General features: G+C 38.1%; 1 protein-coding gene across 8 annotated transcripts in view; it reads left to right on the top strand.

Moving 5' to 3' along the window:
- lingo1a (leucine rich repeat and Ig domain containing 1a) overlaps positions 1 to 19177 on the top strand; it is a 107265-nt gene that overhangs the window by 83481 nt on the left and 4607 nt on the right. The window lies entirely within an intron of this gene.

Here is a 19177-nt window from a genome sequence, read left to right on the forward strand (position 1 = left end):
TTGTAATAGTTTCAAATGCACTCTTACAAATAAAGTTTCCAAAATGGGGCTTTTTACTGCAATGGTATAGAAGAACCATTTTTGGTTCCCAAAGAACCTTTCAACGAACAGAAAGAACCCATTTTTTTCTAGTGTGAAGAACATTTTAAAAAAAGCTAAAGAACTACGATAAAGAACCTTTTGTAGTTCTTTATGAAATCATGGAACCATATGCCAATAAAGAAGAAGTTGTTTTTTTTATATACCGCCTTTCCGTAGATTTACATTGTACATTACAATACATTTACAGACCCGTGCACACACATTACAATCACATAAGGACACATATAGTCACATAAAGAACCTTTCATTTCTTAAGAGCGTACTGTAGTATTAAATGTAAGGTCTTCATATCAATGCATAAAATATGAGTTGTTGATATAACATAAGAGGTAATCCCAGTCATGTGAATTTGTGAATGAATTGATTAAATTTAAATATTTGACAAAAGGGTGAGAAACATTTTTAGAAAGTTATACCATCATAATGTAGAAAAACACCCTTGAAAATCAAATCTAATGGGCAAAAACGTCCGCTAAAGTGAATTGTTGACCCGTGGTGCTAGTGAAGATATAGGCTGTACAATGATGTAGAATCATCTAAAAGGTTGGTTGAGTACTCTAGAACGAGCAGCTGTCTTTAATAAGTACTGTGCTTATTCAGTGAAGTTGATTTCTGAATTGATCTGATTTGGAATTGAGCATTTGATGGCAGGTGCTCTGTCCACACAGCATATTAAATCAGTCTGGGCAATTTCAACCCAGCTGGCTCAGGCTATATTGAGTTGTGTGTGTGTGTGTGGGTTATCTGTTATGTCTGCTGCTGTTGGATTAGTTCTTCATATAAATCTCACAGGAGCTGAAAGATTTCCCACAGAAATACTGGTCCAAATATCACTTGCTCAGTGTGAGCTATGAATTCAGGGGCCTTGTGAATAAACGTTGCGTACACATAAAACTTGGAACGCAGAGCTCGGAAGAGTGCACTCGCCATTTGTTACTCCCACATGGGCTTTTGTAAAAAGCAGGCTTGACGTGACAATGTGCTTACCGTCATGCAAACGTTTTTGCACTTCACTCTCTCCAATGGTAAAAAATAAATAATGTGTTTCATTGTGATCGCTGGTTTTACAAATGAAATCAGTGTGATCGACGGCACTCATGGAGCAATAAAGGCACCGACGGAGAATCAATTCGCTTTGTGTCAACGGAAATCACTTTCATTACTCCAGTGTGCAAATAATATGATGTACAAATAGGTACGACCGATGTCATTCCGTCAGGGCCTGGATGAATCTCGTTGAAATTTGTATGTTTTATTTGATGGTAGATGCTATCTGGCTTTAAACTCAAGCTGTGTGACTGGGCTTCTTGATGAACACGTTTGCAGCACAGTGTGATGTGATTTCATCTGTATAGCCAACAAGGTGACCGTGTTATTTTTCTATTCACCCAACTCCCAGGATACCCAGCATCTGACTGCAATCACCAATCCTCAGGGAGCAAGTAAAACATGTAATACTTTACCAGTAAATGTAAATTCTGTCATTGTTTACTCACCCAAATGTCGTTTCAAAACTCATATGGCTTTCTTCACAGAAGGTGGAACACACAAAAAAAGAAGCTTTCTAGTTTCACAAAGCTGCCTGAAAGGCGAAAAAGTTTTGAAATAGGTGCTACCTGAGTAGAGAAAAAAAGGTGGTTGACTTCCATTTTTTCAAATGGGTGGGAAAACTTCAACACCCATAATGCACTGGGCATGTTGCCGTCCCACTCCCACCAGTCGGCGATGGATACGCTTACCAGAGTCAAATACCGTCTAGGAAATACTTCTTAGGAAACTTTCAGCCATGTTGCAAGATTTCTAAAGAGTAAACGTTTAGCGGGAGTGAGTTACTTTCGGTTTCCAGTGAAGGATCCAGTGCGTTGTAGGCAGTGAGGCTGCAGAGAATCGTAAATATGGAGAGAACAGCGTGACGGAAAATCTGAAAAACTCTGTTTGTATTTAACACTTCAAACTTTTAGGCCAAAAACTGAAAGAAACTGCCATTCAAAATGCTGACGCGTACAGGGAAGAAAGCTGTTGCCATAGTGTTCCATTTTTACTATAATTCTGTTTAAAGTGTAGGCAAAATACGATAAAATTTTCAGTGAAAAACCTACCCTTACAATATATGTTCTGTTAATAACCCTCTGAAGATCCGACTGTCCGTGGGCGGGGATACAAAAATTTTGAAGTATAATCTGTAGTTTTCATGAAAGCCCGGGAGATGACAAATAAACGTGAATTTCTTGGTCCCGAAAACCAGATCAGTCCAGTTTGTGATTGAATCTTTCAGATTGGTTTTGTGAACTGAATTAACTGACTCATTGAAAAGATTTGTTCAAAAGAATGAATCATTCCCAAATCAGACATTGAATATAAAATAATTTTTGTGTAAATATATTGAAAATAATTTCCGGTTAATAAATACATATAAAATAATTTGAAATAACAAAAAAATTGTTCAAAAAAATGAATCAGTCACGAATTAAACACAGTGCTACTTCTCTTATGAACTGAAAAGATTAATTGAAATATAGTGCACACGTCGTATTGACTACTTTTGGAGTCTTTTAATTTTGGGGCGAACTGTCCCTTTTAGTAAGTATATACGGAATTCTTTTAATCTGAATGTTTTATGTATTTAATTTGTGTCTGTAGATTTGTATATTCTTATGTAAACAATGGAAATTATGTTAAGTTGGATTCATTGAGTTATTATGTAGTGCAAGGGTACAAGAGATCTTAACTGGGTTGTTATGCAAATGAGTGGGAGGGGCGTGTGAAGGGGAGGAGCTTGTGCCATTGTGTCTTATTGCTGATTACTTCCTGTTTCGCGCACACACACACAGGCTCATTTACCCATGGCTCTTTAAAGTCAAATCACTTACAGTCTTATTGTCAGAGCGAGAGAGAGAAATAGAGCAGCTTACCGCTAATCTTTAAATGAAATGCTTTTTGCCCAGGAGAAAAGCCCCACTGAATAACTATTATTTTATCCATTAGTTTTGCATTAGATTCCTGAAATTTTAAATTGCTGTCTGTTTAGCGAACAGTCAGGGATGGTGCATCCAAATTAAATTATTTTGAAAATCTGTGCACTGTCAAAGGACTCTTCCTCTCTTCATTGTTACATTAGTGATATTCTCCAGCAAATGTTTAATGCCGCAGTATCACATTATGCTTTGAAAAGACATTGCATACAGTTCAAGGCATCTTCATAAAGCAACAGGAAACTGCATTTTTATGTATGATGCAATTCATGTTTTTATGATTACTCGGAGGATGTTCTGGAAATGAATTGGCAGTAACGAGCCAGCAGAGCTCATTAGTGTTGCAGGGAGAAGATGCTGTAGGCCTGCTGAGTAAATGTTAATCACAATGGAAGACTCTATGGGAACAACTTGGAAATGTCAGGTAGTCGTGCGGTGGAGCCTGGGTTGTGGGTGGTGCTCGTGTTGTGGAAGTGTTTTTTTCGTCTGTCTGTGGGCAGCGCCTGTATTTTGACTGGGCGGTAGGATTGAGTCAATACAAGAATTTTAACTTTAGAATGAAACTTAATCGACACCATATAGGCAATAAATAACCTGCGTCAGATGACATGATGCAACTGAAAATTATTTTATTGAAACCCTACAAAGTAATTTTGATTTTGGACATTTGATTTAAAGGGATAGTTCACCCAAAAATGAAAATTCTGTCAGTATTTACTAGGGATGTAACGATTCTAATTTTGTTATAGTTTGTATCATTACACTAGTAAGAGTTAAAAAAACAGAACACATTGAGACAGAGATAAACCAGATTCCTGGTTGCCAAGGAAACACTGATGCACCTTGTGATCTCCGTGGCACTGGCACTTGTCATAATGTCTTTTACATGAAAACGGAGGTGACTGGTGCTTCTCACGGTGGTGATTATTTTTAGTCTACGGAAAGTCAAAATGCCGCCACACCTCCGATTTGAATGAGTCAACATCTACGCTTGCCGTTGCCATGTGTTTGACGGCGCGAGCACACCAGTCTATCGGTACTGATCCACTTGTCCGTGCGTCACTTCAGTCGCGCCGCACTCCGCTTTATTCCTATGGGTGACGTCACGCGACTTTAACGCGCCCGCAAAGCATCCCGGGAAGGCGGTGCTTCATTTGGAAAAATGCTGCGCGTCAAAAAGCTGGCCGATGCCCATCTTTATGCAAATGAATCCGTCAAACGCGACGCGTCTATCCAATAGAAGTAGTCTCTCGAAGGGCCTTTGTTCTAGACTGGCCGCTGGGTCAAAACCACGCCCATAGCGGTAAACTTGAGGAACGCCCATCAACTTACAAATCTGGAGAGGTGTGCGACACCACGCTTCAGTCGTGTCACACAAGTGGATCAGTACCGTATGAAACACACTGGCGTGCGGCGCGAGCGGAGCAAACCGAGCGTTTTCAGTGCATTCCTGTGGAAGTTGAGTTCTCACACAAGCTCAAGTTCTATGAATGAAGTGAAAACACTCGCTAGCTTCGTGCCAGTTTGTGCTCGCTGCTATTGTGCCTGTAAAGCGAGGTTCACAACTTCACAGTAACGTTAGGCTATTCAGTAAACGCGCCCTGCTGTTTAAAACGTGTATCGCGATTCGTTTAAGATTTCAACCGACTTGAATCGTCACACAATTTTATCGATTTTCAACCGGTTGCGAGTGAATCGTTACATCCCTAGTATTTACTCACCCTCATGTTGTTCCAACCCCGTAAGACCTTCGTTCATCTTCGGAACACAAATTAAGATATTTTGGATTAAATCTGAAAGCTGGATCACTCCTCCATAGGCTTCTTGAGGGATTGAAACTTGTTCCCCGAAAAGTTATTAAAGACATCGTTAAAATAGTCAGTGACTACAGTGGCTCAATCTTAAGTTTATTAAACGACGAGAATACTTTTTGTGCGCAAAAAAAAACAAAAATGACGACTTTATTTCAACTATTCATTTCCTTCTCTGTGGGCCTCGAGTCAGTCCACTTGTGTAATAGCGTAGTGCTTCTGTGTAGTACGTCACACGCATCACACACATGACCATCGGCAGCCAATAGTGAGCCTGCGTGTGACGTACAACACAGAAATACAAGTATTCCTTAAAATACAGGTTACATAAGTCAGGACACCCCTATATTAAATTCCCATAGAGGCCGGAAGATTTTTTTTTATTTTATAGGCCAGTTATTTCATGGATCCAGGATACTATGCATCTTGATAAAGTTCCCTTGGCCTTTGGAATTAAAAAAGCCCCACATCATCACATTCCCTTCACAATACCTAGAGATTGGCATGGTTTTATTTTAGTTAGGCTAATAGCTGGTTTGATTTGCATTGAGGTATGACCTTATGGAAAGTGCCCATGCCAATCTCTAGGTAATGGTGAACATTTATTTATTTACGATACATTATGCATTCACAAAGAAAATTGGTGTTCTTAAACGTTGGATTTTTCCTCATTTTTTAATTAAGGCATTAAGATCAATTTCTAAAAGGATTTTTTTTATTCCTCTTTTTAGTCAACTTTAGCATGGGTGTGTTCACTTGCGCTAAGCACTGTGCTAAGCACTGTAGATAGATAGATAGATAGATAGATAGATAGATAGATAGATAGATAGATAGATAGATAGATAGATAGATAGATAGATAGATAGATATAGAACATCAAGAAAGACATTGTTGGATATAAAGATAAAATGGCAATTAGATTATAAATGACATAAGAGTGAATACAGAATTTTAATTTCCAGTTGAAATATTCCTTTAAACTAACAGGTTGCCTAATTCAGTTTGACTAAAATGTTTTCTGAAATGATTAGGCAAGTACTTGAATGTTCTGTTGGTCCTCCATTGTCATCACACACCAAAATTTGTGAATCGATTGAGAGTGTGGGCGGAGCTTGATGTGTTAATGTGGGCGGTCCTTGTATTTTAATTTGATTGTGCTTGTTTTGTAGCTGAAGGTATTGTATTGCAAATGTGTGTGGAGTACTTAAATAGCCATAGCCTGTTAAGTATTTTCGAGCTTGTGTCTCCTTGTGTTGGGGACAAGAATGCCTGTGTGTGTGTGTGTGTGTGTGTGTGTGTGTGTGTGTGTGTGTGTGTGTGTGTGTGTGTGTGTGTGTGTGTGTGTGTGTGTGTGTGTGTGTGTGTGTGTGTGTGTGTGTGTGTGTGTAATCAGTATTCTTCTCAGGCCACTAGATCGATGAAAGCTCAGCAGCTGGTTTTGCTTGCTGAATGAGATGGCAACAACCATCAGGTTTGTGTGTGTACATGTACGTGTGTGAGTGTAGTGTGTATCTTCGAGGCGATTGGCATTTGCGAGCTGTGTTCAGAGTGGTTATAAATTCTTCAGGACAGTGGAGTCGTGCAGTAATGCTGCTTAAAGCTCCGATTAAGGTGTGTTGAAGAGGCTGAGGTAAGCATTCCCAGGCTAACGCTTTGTTTAATTGGATTTGTTTATTCATCAGCAGTCCTGTTGGATTTACTGTGTGAGGTAAACATGCCGATAGCACCAGCAGTTAACCCAGATCTGCACGAGAGCATCGGCTCAGATAATTGATGTTTCCTTGGAGTATTTTAGATGAGGAGGGTGTGTCTTAATGGGGCCGTATTCTACATACAGTATTCTGCAGAAACCTTTGCTAACTAAGCCCCGCCTTTTTTGTTTCATTGCTTTTGTTTTTTGATGAAAATATAATTTCATTACATTTATTCAACATTTACAAATATTTTCATCATATTCATTCTTCTTAGTCATGAGAAAGTGCAAAATTAAGCTAAATATTCAGACATTTAATATATAAGCTAATTATTATACAATTAATTGATTGTATTATTTACAACTATCATTCTTTAAGAAATGTAAGTTTGTTAATATCTTGCAGTGTTTTTTTTCTGGTCATATCTTTGTCAGCAATATATTTTAATTAAAATAATTTTATCTTCGGTATGTCCTTTAAATCAGTTATGAAATAAAAGAAAACAGCTTTGATCAACACTGATAGTTACGGATAAACACTTTAGTGCCTCTATATATTATTATGGTGAAAGAGGCCCATTGCATTGAGGCTTAACCTATCTAGATGCCTATGAAGTGTGTAAGTGTGTGTTCTGTGGTTCTGTAGAATTGATTTATGTTGTTGATTCTCCTCTCTGAATCATTCAGATCAATCGACAGCGACTAAAATAGAAAGCGAGCTGAGGTTTGTGTTCTGAAGACTGGAAAAGAGCGTTGTAGAGGCGGTGGAGTTACAGAGGTCATGTGATCTCAGCCGAGGGTTTGTGTTTCAGGAGACGATGAGTGTGCGGCATTCAGCAGACGCCTGGAGACAGAACACAATTCATGAGCTTGACTGAGAGACAGAAAACTGTTGGTGAAAACTGAGCTGTGTGTGTGTGTGTGTGTGTGTGTGTGTGTGTGTGTGTGTGTGTGTGTGTGTGTGTGTGTGTGTGTGTGTGTGTGTGTGTGTGACCCCTGAAAGCCAGTGTTAAAAAGGAAAAAGAAAGGAGTGGGTGTGGTTGTGCTCCTTTTCCAGATAGATAGACGTGGATGATACAGCTAACATCACAGACAGGAAGCTTGTTGGTGGATGACGGTGTGATATCAAGAGTCTTTCCATATTTGAGCAGAAATGCAGTTCAATTTCCACTATACAAACTCCTTGATGGAGACTATCGGCTCTATGAACCACATCCCTGCTGGAACAAACCCGGGTCACACAAGCTTAAAGGAATCTTCTGGCTTCAATTGAGCTGTAACGATTTGAAAAGGCATTCCAGCACCTTTGACTATAAAAAGAATATATTGGCATATACAGTATTTTGGATATAGGCTATAGGCCTATTGGATTTTTCTGTCAGATCAAATCTATATATCCGTATGCTCCTGCTCCAGTACTTTTTTTAATTGATCCAGCACAAATGTTCTGTCTCCATTAAGTCAATGTACTCACAAAAACCATTCATTACTTTTTCACTTGTTTTATTGTGGTAGAACTGCTTGTTTAAAGTTATATCCAATATTTCAACTTGAAAGTGCAGTAAGCAATTTCTGAGAAACATTGTTGGTATTTGAAACCAACCCAAACAAACACACCCCTTCCATCATTGCTCCGCCCCCAAAATACACGAACATGCAATGCAAGAGTTGATGTCACTATCATAGCTGAAGCAAAGCAAAATTAGGCTTCAATGACACTCAACTGTCCCGTTACTGAAGCTAACATTACATCAACAGCATATCTTGGTTCTGTGAAACCGCAAAACCAATGTTACTCACGAATGTTATATTAAGCCCACGTTCACACGAAGCCAGAGCTTTCCCTATCCGATCTTTTTTTTTCCTAATTATAAAAAAAAATTCCGTAAACATGGCGGCGTCTCAAGAAATATCTGCGTACACATGAAACCGACTGAAACCGATGTAGTATACATGCCAGACCAGTATGAGGCGCTGTATTTCTGACACAGATACACTAAAAAGAGAGAAGAAGACTTGCGCATAAACCTTTCGCGCTGTATACAATAATATACAGTATTTAATATTAGGCACAGTAGCTTCTTTTCTTTTTTACCAAGAACTTTATTGAACAATATGAAAAACCATAAATGGCCTGATACAAAATAGGGATGAGTCACGATATTCGATTAGTTAGCTAAAGTATAAAGCATGCCACGAAGAACCGGCAAATAGCCTATTTATTATGAATGTGTCAAATATAGCAAGGAGACATTTTAATTGTTTATTAATAAACTAGTGTTTTCTGTGACGATGCTGACTCGCCACCTTCGCAGTATTGTGAAGGTGCCTATAGAGAGAAGTGCGCACTTCATACGGATTATTAGAGTTGTCTGTTTCTTTTCGTTTTGAATTGTTTTGTTTAAAAGTAAACATTTCAAGCTTAGATATATTTCTGAGTTTCTGTTCATTTATGAGACAAGCTCCAGTTCACGTGCGATGCAAGTTATATCGCGTCGGCGCCTCTATGTCCTGATTATTGTCTGCTATATTTGCTTCTTATTTATTAAATTCAGGAAAATGGTTCATGAAACATTGATTAAAATTAAGATACAATTTATACAAAACGAAATTCACTTTAAAGAAAGGCTTTATACAAAACAAAACTTAATGAAGTGGTCAAAATGATGTGTCTCTATTGCTCATCTTACTATGCTGTTCACATTTCATATAATCAACATTTATGAAATGGAAAAAAATAACATAATATTTAAACATAAATATGTAACTAACTTTCCTTTAATGGCTACAACATGTAGGCCTAGTGTACAGAGAAATTTAATGTCGGAGCGAACGCCGTGCATGTCACCGGTGAGCATGAGGGGCAGAGGTGCGTTTTTTGAATAATAATAAAATAATTCCCAGCGATCGTCGAATATTATTTTTGCTTGAAATGCCCATCCCTACAAAATACGAAATGTCTTAATCAGACAAAATACATGCATCATAGCATAAGAAAGAAATATAAATAAATAAAGAAGTAAAATAAAGAAATAAAATAAAAAATACATTAAAGTAGGCCTAAATAATAAATAAAGAAATAAAAGAGGCTCAGTAGCTTCTGAAGCATGAACTCAAGCAAGTAGTCGCAGTGTTGTTACTGATTTAGCGTGTCTGACTAGTCGACACGTGGGGTGATGACATCATCGTTTCACAAAATATACGGATTGGCCGTACACAGGAAAACACAAGGGTGTCGGTTTCAGATTTATCCATCCTGGGATCCGGTTTCAAAAAATAGCGGTTTCAGTCTCCCAAAACGCCGGATCCGTCTGGACGAAACGCCAGTCCGATAAAACATTTGTACGTATACACCTTAACGTGTCTCCGTGTGGACAGGGCCTAATGCTGGTCCTAAAGATCTAGCCTGATCAGCACTTCTTTTTCCAGGGATATTCCTCTGACCTTCTCTCTTTTGTAATGTCTCTCAGCCATCTTTCTTTCTACAGTCTTTCTTCAAATCTCCCTGTAGCTCATTCTCTCATGACTCGGACACACCCCCTACAGCTGATTGGCTACAAGTGTGTTGTGCTGCTCGGTCTGATCCCCTTTCAACAGCGTTTCTCAGAAATCACTTACTTCACCTTTAAAAGAAGGCTCAAACTTACAAAAAAAAAATTTAATCAGTAATGAGTCCTCCACCTCAAAAATATGATTCATAGAACATTACGGATCAAATAATAACAGGTTCTACTGAATAATTCATGCAAGTCCTTTAACAAAAAATTAAGCTTCACATTTATGCAAAGCTTTTACTCTGTTTACTTCCATTTTAAGTGTCACTACAAAATTTGCTAAGTAACAAGTCAAAATACGTTTCACTCAAGAAAGCCATTCATTATTTGATCCATTCTATTATTCATGCTTAATGAAAAGGTGGGACAAGTGTAAATACATTTTTGTGGTAGTCAACATTATGCTACAAATGCCGTTGATTGGGCTGAACTTGAACTTAACCTGGAATATTCCTCAAGGTGATCAAGCTGGTTTATCAAACACTGAAGCAGTTTATTTTGCAGATCTAAGATTATCTACCAGCCCTTACTAGCTTGACCAAGACAGTCTACCAGGGTGAAACCAGGTCCACTAGTCTTATATACCATAAACGACCAGCTAGAAAGCCGGCAGCCACTTCAAGCTTGTCTGGTGTTTCAGGGAATGTCGATCGATGCTGATCGATACTGTTGATGGGCATCAAGGCATTAACATGTTCTGCAGAAAGAGTGTCAAAAGCTAAACACCTCACACCAAATGTGTCATTTCGCACATTTGTGGACGTCGTTCCCCGTCGTTACTGGTGCAGGTCTGAATATATTTCATCTAAATCAGTGCCAAGAGTGAATCAGCCGGTACAGCGTGAATTTAAAAGAGCTCTTTAAAATGACACTGTAATGAGTCCTCTCTGACAAGAAACACAGTGTGTGTGTGTGTGTGTGTGTGTGTGTGTGTGTGTGTGTGTGTGTGTGTGTGTGTGTGTGTGTGTGTGTGTGTGTGTGTGTGTGTGTGTGTGTGTGTGTGTGAGGAGCATATGAACAAAAACTAAATCAATATCTGGGTTGGATACAGCTATGCAGCATATAAATGTGCTATATATAATATTCAATGCAAAAGTTACAAAATCATGCAATGGGCCTCATTCACAAGCAAATGTGTGTGTATATTGTTTGTAAAGCCATTTCTATTAAAAATGACTTTAGGAACAATTTGCACAGAAATGTGGTTTATGAATGAGAATCATTGTGTAATATATACAATACAGTACGGACAGTTTACATTTCAGACTGATAGATGGAATGATTATGATGTGTATTTTATGGCATGTGACAATGACAATTAATTTAATTTAACAAATCGTATTTAAAGGGACAACTCACCCAAAAATGAAAATTCTGGAATCATTTATTCAACCTCATTATGTCATTCCAAACTTGTATGACTTTTTTTCTACTTGTTATATACATTACCCATTTCATTTTCTTTACTCAAACACCGAAATGGGCTTCCATACTCTCACCAATACAATTTTATTTCTTACATGGGTCATAAACGGAGAAGTCCAATCCAAGCTGCTCTTTTCCATATAACAATGGTAGTTCAGTGGCTGTAAAGCTCCAAAATGTGAATGATGACATAATTTGAATTTATGGGCAAACTGTGTACATTAAACATAGCCTCAGACTTACCTTAGCAAGCCTAAGCATGTAGACTTAGCTATCATTTTATTCTCAAACTTTAGTAAAATTGTTTTGATTTGTTTTTAGATTCATAAAGAGAGCGCCAATAGCTACAGAAACTTCACATTACATCTAATCAAGTCTATACGGGGATGAAATTCCTTTATGAACCGGTAATCCCGCTCTGTGTGCAGGAAGAGGAGGCCGGGAGATGTGATGCAGAAATGCATGCTGGGAAATTGATTGTTTGAACTGCATCTGCCAAACAGAGATGTTAAGACTCTGAGATGAGTATCAGTCTGATGCATCATGGGCAAATTCACATGCTCATGACCAACAGGTTTGCCTCTTGAACTGCCACGACTGACCCCGACTATCAGCATTGATTCAGCAAAGAAACAATAAAATTTCAAATAACTGTTTTCTATTTGAATATATATTAAAATATAATTAATTCCTGTGATGCAAAGCTCCAGTCTTTAGTCACATGATCATTTAGAAATCATTCTAAAATGCTAATTCGCTGCTCAAGACACATTTCCTATTAGTATCAATGTTGAATTGTTCTATTTAATGCATCCCTGGTAAATAAAAGTATTTATACTAACCCTAACCATTTCTTTAAAAAAAAATGGCTATCCCAACTGACCCTAAATTTTGATTGTTAGTGTATATATTACCAGATATTTTCAGTTTTGTCCTGATATGGAATGACCTTATAAGTTCTCACACTGCACTTAAAGGGACAGTTCACCCAAAAGATTTGGTCATCATTTACCCACCCTTAAGTAGTTCTAACAGTTGACTAAACTGGAAAAAAAGTACTATTGAAGTCAATGGCTACCATCAACTGTTTGATTACCAACATTCTTCAAAATATCTTCTTTTGTGTTCAACAGAAGAAAGAAACTTTAACAGGTTTGGAACAACATGAGGATGAGTAAATAATGGCAGAAATTTTGGGGTGAACTATCCCTTTAACCCCAGGTTAATCCCATTGCTCTTAACCCCACTTATAGTTTACACTCACAATTTTTAAGCACCCCTTTTGTGACGATAAACCCGCATTGTCACAGAAACACTGTGTAAACGGTAGTTTCAAGAGACTTTCATTCTTCCCTTTATAGTCTGAAAAGTCCATTCAGTATATGAACTTAGTACAGTAAGCAATATATATAATATGAGGATGCGCAATGCTAGAGCCTTTATGTAAACAGGTTGTGTGCTGCTATCGTCCAATCAATGACTCTGACACTGCAAATATGCAAATAAGGATGTTAACCCAGGGTTTAGAAAGACCAGGGTTAACTATTTCAAGTGTGAAAAGCCCTAAATTGATGAATACTGTTGTATAATACAGTACATAATACACACCTCTGTGTGTGTGTATTTGTGTAAGTGGGTTTCTCAGTTCATTCTATCTCATGACTCATTCACTGTTCCCCAAAGCATCTCTCTTTTCATTTATTCAGAGAAGAAAATGAGTGTGAGAGAAATTTATTTAGCTAAAAGGGAAGGAGTGCATATGTTTTCACAGAAAGGTGTTACTTTAAGAACGAGGCGACCGCTGGTGTCCTTTTACACTGTTTTTCAGAATCTACTTCAATAGATGTCATTCTTTTCTTTCCGTGCATATGTGTTACGTAACTCCAGTACATACACCGTGAAAGTCGACTACATCATTTCAGTCCCTCCTGTAAGTTTGTTCCCTGCTGGTTGATGTTTTGGAACATGCTTAGCTGGTGATTCGCTTGTCCAGCTACAAAATTGCTAGTTGACCAGCTAATCTTTCAAAACAAAGATAGCTTGTTAAGTTGTCAGAATTAGCTTGATTTGAACAAATTCACCCAGGATGAAGCATTGTAGACACACTCGTTAGGTAAAAATGCACTATTTGACCCAGCATTTGTGTGTGTGCTATATATAGGCAAGCATCACTATTGTTATTGTTAGTACTTATCCTATTTTCCAGTCATAACTTGCTTAACTCTTTCCCTGCCAGCATTGTGCTTACATATGATATCGCTTGTTTCTGCTTCTTCGCCTGTGTTTTGATCATGAGATTCTTTATTCTTTCAGAAGATGCGTAATAGCGCCCCCTACCGTATAACAGTGAAAACAGAGAGCCGGAAATTTCCATCAATGGCGGGGAATGAGATTATTTGCACTACATACAGTATAGGGCCCTATTGAATCTGTTATTATTGTGTGTATATGATAGCTTTATCAAATGAAATGCCCATGAAGTTACTCTAAGAGCAGCTCTGGCGATGAAGTTCAAATGGAGTGTCCTTATATTGAGACTACAGGTTATGAAAACAAGTAGAACAAGCAGGATTTTTTGCGGTTTAATATTCACAGACACTAGTCCATATGGTGATCTGAATAAGTGTAGAACCCTACTTTTGATTTATTCATCCAAATTTTGTAAAATTCTGTGACATTCCACGTTATACAGTAAAATACATTTTTATGACTGGATTCTGCGATTCCATTCTCGTTTATTACATATTACGTAAATTATAAGGCCCTATTCAAAATGAATGATACCTCAAATTTGTGAGTAAATGTGTGATATTTCTTTTTTAAATGACATTTAGAAAATGTAAAAATGTAGTTTTGTGTACAGGTCGATAGCACAAGTCATTAGTTTGGCAACGTGCTAACGTCAAACTCTATCAGAATCAACTGTGAGTGCAAGTCCCTTTAAGGCAAGTCAGTTCACTTAATGGCCAGGGAGGGATTGTTAATGGAGTTTCTGCCCATTAAGAGCGTATCAGATCGATTATTACGAGGCTCCGTTTCGGTTAGGTTGCTGTCCCAGAAGCTTCCTTTGTAGACAATAGACAGTGAGGCTAAGGTTTGCAGTCTATCTTATGTTTGTGTGTCTAACCTGTTTGTAAACCAGCGAGAAAACCTGCCCTGTGTGATTGATTCCTCAGCGCTGAGATGTCTGGTGTGTTGGACCTTGTTATTCCTGATTCTTGTGTTGATGCTGCTTCTCCTGTAGCTTCAGGGTCAATGTGTCTCCCTCCCCTCAGAGAGAGAAAAACTGAGAATGACAGAGCAGAGAGAGTGAAACCGGAGATGTTTGAGCTCTGAGGAGCTGTTAGGGCTGTAGGATGGAGCTGTTTTTTCTGGGAGGAGATGTTTTTAGAAGGTCAGATCTGAAGCTCTGAATATGAATCTTACTGTTTGCACTTCCTGAGCCAGAGTTACTTTACAGACAAAATAATAGCAGAAAGGGCGAGGAGAGGGTCTCTAATGAGGGAACACTCAGTCACACTCAGGCGATTCTGCAGCAAGTGCAACAAATAAATAAGCAGATTCAGTCACGGACCATAAGAAATGGATTGAGTGTGTGTGTGTGTGTTTCTGAGTTCCAGACTTGTTTCAGTCTTGAACACCGTGTTCTGAACACGAATGTTTTAAGTGAACAATACGATCTCTTTCCTGACAATTGTTTTGCAAGCTTTTCTATTGTAGCACAGAGATGCGACTGATTTGCTGGTTGTTCGTTTCTACCCTCAAATACTGTCTTTAAAGGCCCAGAGGAACATTATGTTGCTCAGAAAAAGCTAAGGTGAAGTGTGTGATTTCAGTGCCACTATCGCGTCACTATCGAACGTGAACTGAACGTACTGTATTACTGCCTGATGAACGTTACTGTGAACTCGTTCATTCACTCGTTCGGCGCGCTCTCTCAGTTTAACTTCGTTCAATAGGGCGCCAGATTACTATAGAGCCTTCCAGGCGAATATCTGGCTAAAACACACCTTAAACGGGCCTTAATATGTAGCGGAAAAAACACCCAATCTGGCAACACCAGCCACCGGTGTCGCACCGCCGCATGCGTCATCAAAACAAAAAGCAGCAAGGAGGCGTCGTGTGATCATTTAAACAAGTTTTTTGACAGGGTTGGTGAGGATGGGAAAAATCTTACATTTCTGTGCAAATTTTGCCCGCTGATAAAATAATTGCTGTCTGTGGTACTATATGGGCTGTGGCAATAATTTTGAAAAATAACAGCTCGTAGCAACATATGGAAAAAAAGAACTATGAACTAGTTCAAAATTTTAAAGTATGAACTATGAACTGAACTAGTTCATGTAGAAAGTAAACTTTCCCAACACTGTCTGTAACTCTAGAGGAGAAATGTGAGACATTACTTGGATCTTTTTCTCAGTAGAAACATTATTATTACTTTTATTACTTATTACTAGGAGAAACAATTGAGTTATTTTTTACCCATTTAAAAAAATGCAGAAATACTTAATTAAAAACTGAGTCATTTTTGGTCATGAAATGGCAAACAAAACAGTACTTGATGTTTTTATGAACGGATTCAAGAGATTTAAGTCACTTGGAAGACTTAGTCCACATAGCAACAGCAGAGCTTCATTAAGTCAATTAATCAGATTGATACGGATGAGCTGGAGTTGTGTTATTCTTGTCCAAGTGTGTTTAACTTTGTCCTGTGAGGTGTCCGTGTGCTGAACTGACCTACATGAAGCTGAAGTGAAATAAGTCCAGTGTGTGTGTGTGTGTGTGTGTGTGTGTGTGTGTGTGTGTGTGTGTGTGTGTGTGTGTGTGTGTGTGTGTGTGTGTGTGTGTGTGTGTGTGTGTTGTGTGTGTGTGTACAGGATTAGTGAACTGGCTGATTCTGAACTAGATTAGACTCTTAGCGTGCTGCTCCTATAGCCGTGACAGATGTGGGGAGGATTCTGCTGCTCAGGTATTTAGCTGCCGTCTTTAAGTGGGATTGTTGCCGCTGGGAAACACCGTCCTGTTCCACACTGCAGTTATTCACAGTCTTACTGTGATAGATTCAGATGTATCATAAATATATAATAGTAAGTGATGCAACAGATGGAAATGCAATCATGTCAGAATAGAGATGCAGCAGCACCATGTTTATTACCAACTGTCTCGCCATGTTGCTTTACAAATCACCTTCCAGCTTTTACACACTAACTTACCACGGTACTTTACATGCTACCTGACTGCATTACTTTACACACTACTGTACTGTACTGCATTACTTTACACACTGCTGCATCACATTACTTTACCCACTACAACTCTGCATTATTTTAAATGCTACCTGTTACTTATATATTTCTCTGCTGTGTTTCTGTGCACATTTCCACACTGTTACTTTACACACTACACACTTGCATTATATTATTTTTTACACCACGTTATATTATTTTACAAGCCACCTTACTGCATTATTTTACTTGCTACCTCTAGTTTTCTGCATTACTTTACACACTAATCCAGCAAGGCATTTTACATGTTACCAAACTGCATTATTTTAATTTACAGTACTTGAAAGCCTACCTGTTACTTTACATGATAGTTTGCTGCATTACTTTACACACTACCACAGTTACTTCACTCCATTATTTTATTTTACACACTAACTTACTGCATTATTATGTTACCTCTCTTTTACATACTAGTTTGATGTTACTTTACACACTAATGCAGCAAGTTATTATACATGTTACCAAACTGTATTATTTTAATGTACAGTACTTGTTACCTGTTAATTTACATTAGTTTGTTGCATTACTTGACACACTACCACACTGCATTATTTTACTTGCTACCTCTCTTTTACATATTAGTTAGCAGTATTACTTTACACACTACCACAGTTACTTTACAAACTAATGCAGAAAGGTATTTTACGTTACCAAACTGCGTTATTATAATTTACAGTTCTTGTTCCCTGTTACTTTACATGTTAGTTTGTTGCATTACTTTACACTCAACGCATTATAATACACATTACCTAATTTAATTTTAGTTTACACACTACCTTACTGTGTATTTTACGTTCTACCTCTCTATTACTTCACATACCAGTTTGCTGCATTGCTGTATTGATTAATTCACCACATTAAAGTACAAACTACCTCACTGCATTACTTTATGCACTCACGTCATTCATGCTACTTTTACTGTAATTTTACAGGGGGCTTAACAGTCAACTGTTTCTTTTCTCTTTTTCACTGAGAAATAATAAATATTGCTATTTGATAAAAATTTCATAAGACACATCATTAGCTGAATAATGTTTCAGCTTGTTGCTAGTCTGGTGACCAGACAGCGGTGATAGTTCTTTCAAGTCAGTTTCATATAAAGAACATCTCCATATGTTCTCAGGTTTTGGCAGCACACACTGTAGGCTGCTTAATTTCCTTTGAACTGAACCCAGCCTCCCCTCAACAGTGCTAACGGTTTAACACCGTGCCTGTGGGCCACATGCTGAATGCTTCCAGCCAAACGCAACCCTTCAGTGGCTTCATTATTGATCCTGATGAACTGGGGCTCACAGTTAGATCACTGCAGTTTATTCATTACAGCAAATTACAAACAAAAATCCAAATTGGCCTCTTCTGAAATATTTGTGAATCTCTTCTACATTTATACAGTGTATTTTGTGTTTGTGTGGGCGGGAGTTCTTCTGCACGCACTTCAATGACTATTTTTAATGGTCATAGTGCTGCAAGATTTGTGATTCCCTAAACAAATATTTTAAGGATCACAAAAGCTCTACAAGTTCGTTGAACTAAAAAATCCTGTCAAGTCTTTCAGGACACAAGCAATCATCACTGGTGTCAGGCTTCCCACTGCAAGTTGTACATCTTTTTTTATGATCATGTGACAGGGATGTTATGTTACACAAAGAGGAAATGAACATGCTTTGATGTACTCAATAGAAGTATTCCAGTGCTGTGTAGGTGGTTTTGAAACCGTAATCAGAGTCACGACAGGTCGGTAGAGAATAGCGTGACGGCAAAAGAAGAAAAAAAAGTGTAAACCTGACATTCACTGGAGATGTGAGCTCTGTTACAAAACCAATTGAGCTGCCTACCTAGAGAGCATTATAAAGGTGTTATAGATGCGCTCTCTATGCAAAAACTCTTATTATGAATAATTTAAAATCTTTCTTAGATGCTTTTTAGCTGAATTTTAGGGCAGCAATGTATGTTTTCATTACCAGTTAAGGCAATCCCAGGATTCACAAGAAATGAGCTCTGCGAAAAATCCAAAGGGGGCAGATCAGTCAAGAGATACCGAAAAGTATTTATAAAATTACTAGTTTTGTGTGTGCTATGTATGTTAGGTGTTTTAAAGTAACATGTTATTAGTTTTGCAACATGCTAACACCAAAGTGTGGGTTGTTTGCACACTATTTGTGGAGTTGCTGGCAGTGTAGAGTATTCAGAATGAGTCTTTTATGAGTTTTCATTTCGGATACTGCCTATGAAGGTACTGTAGATACTGCCATTAGATAGCAAGGTGGGAAACTTTCCTCTAAAAGATGATTTTCAGAAGACTGTAAAGAAGCTAAACTTTAAAATGAGGGCAGTT

Source organism: Siphateles boraxobius, unplaced genomic scaffold (assembly GCF_051911475.1).
Source record: "Siphateles boraxobius isolate OS27281-9 unplaced genomic scaffold, OSU_SipBor_1 65, whole genome shotgun sequence".
NCBI lineage: Eukaryota > Metazoa > Chordata > Actinopteri > Cypriniformes > Leuciscidae > Siphateles > Siphateles boraxobius.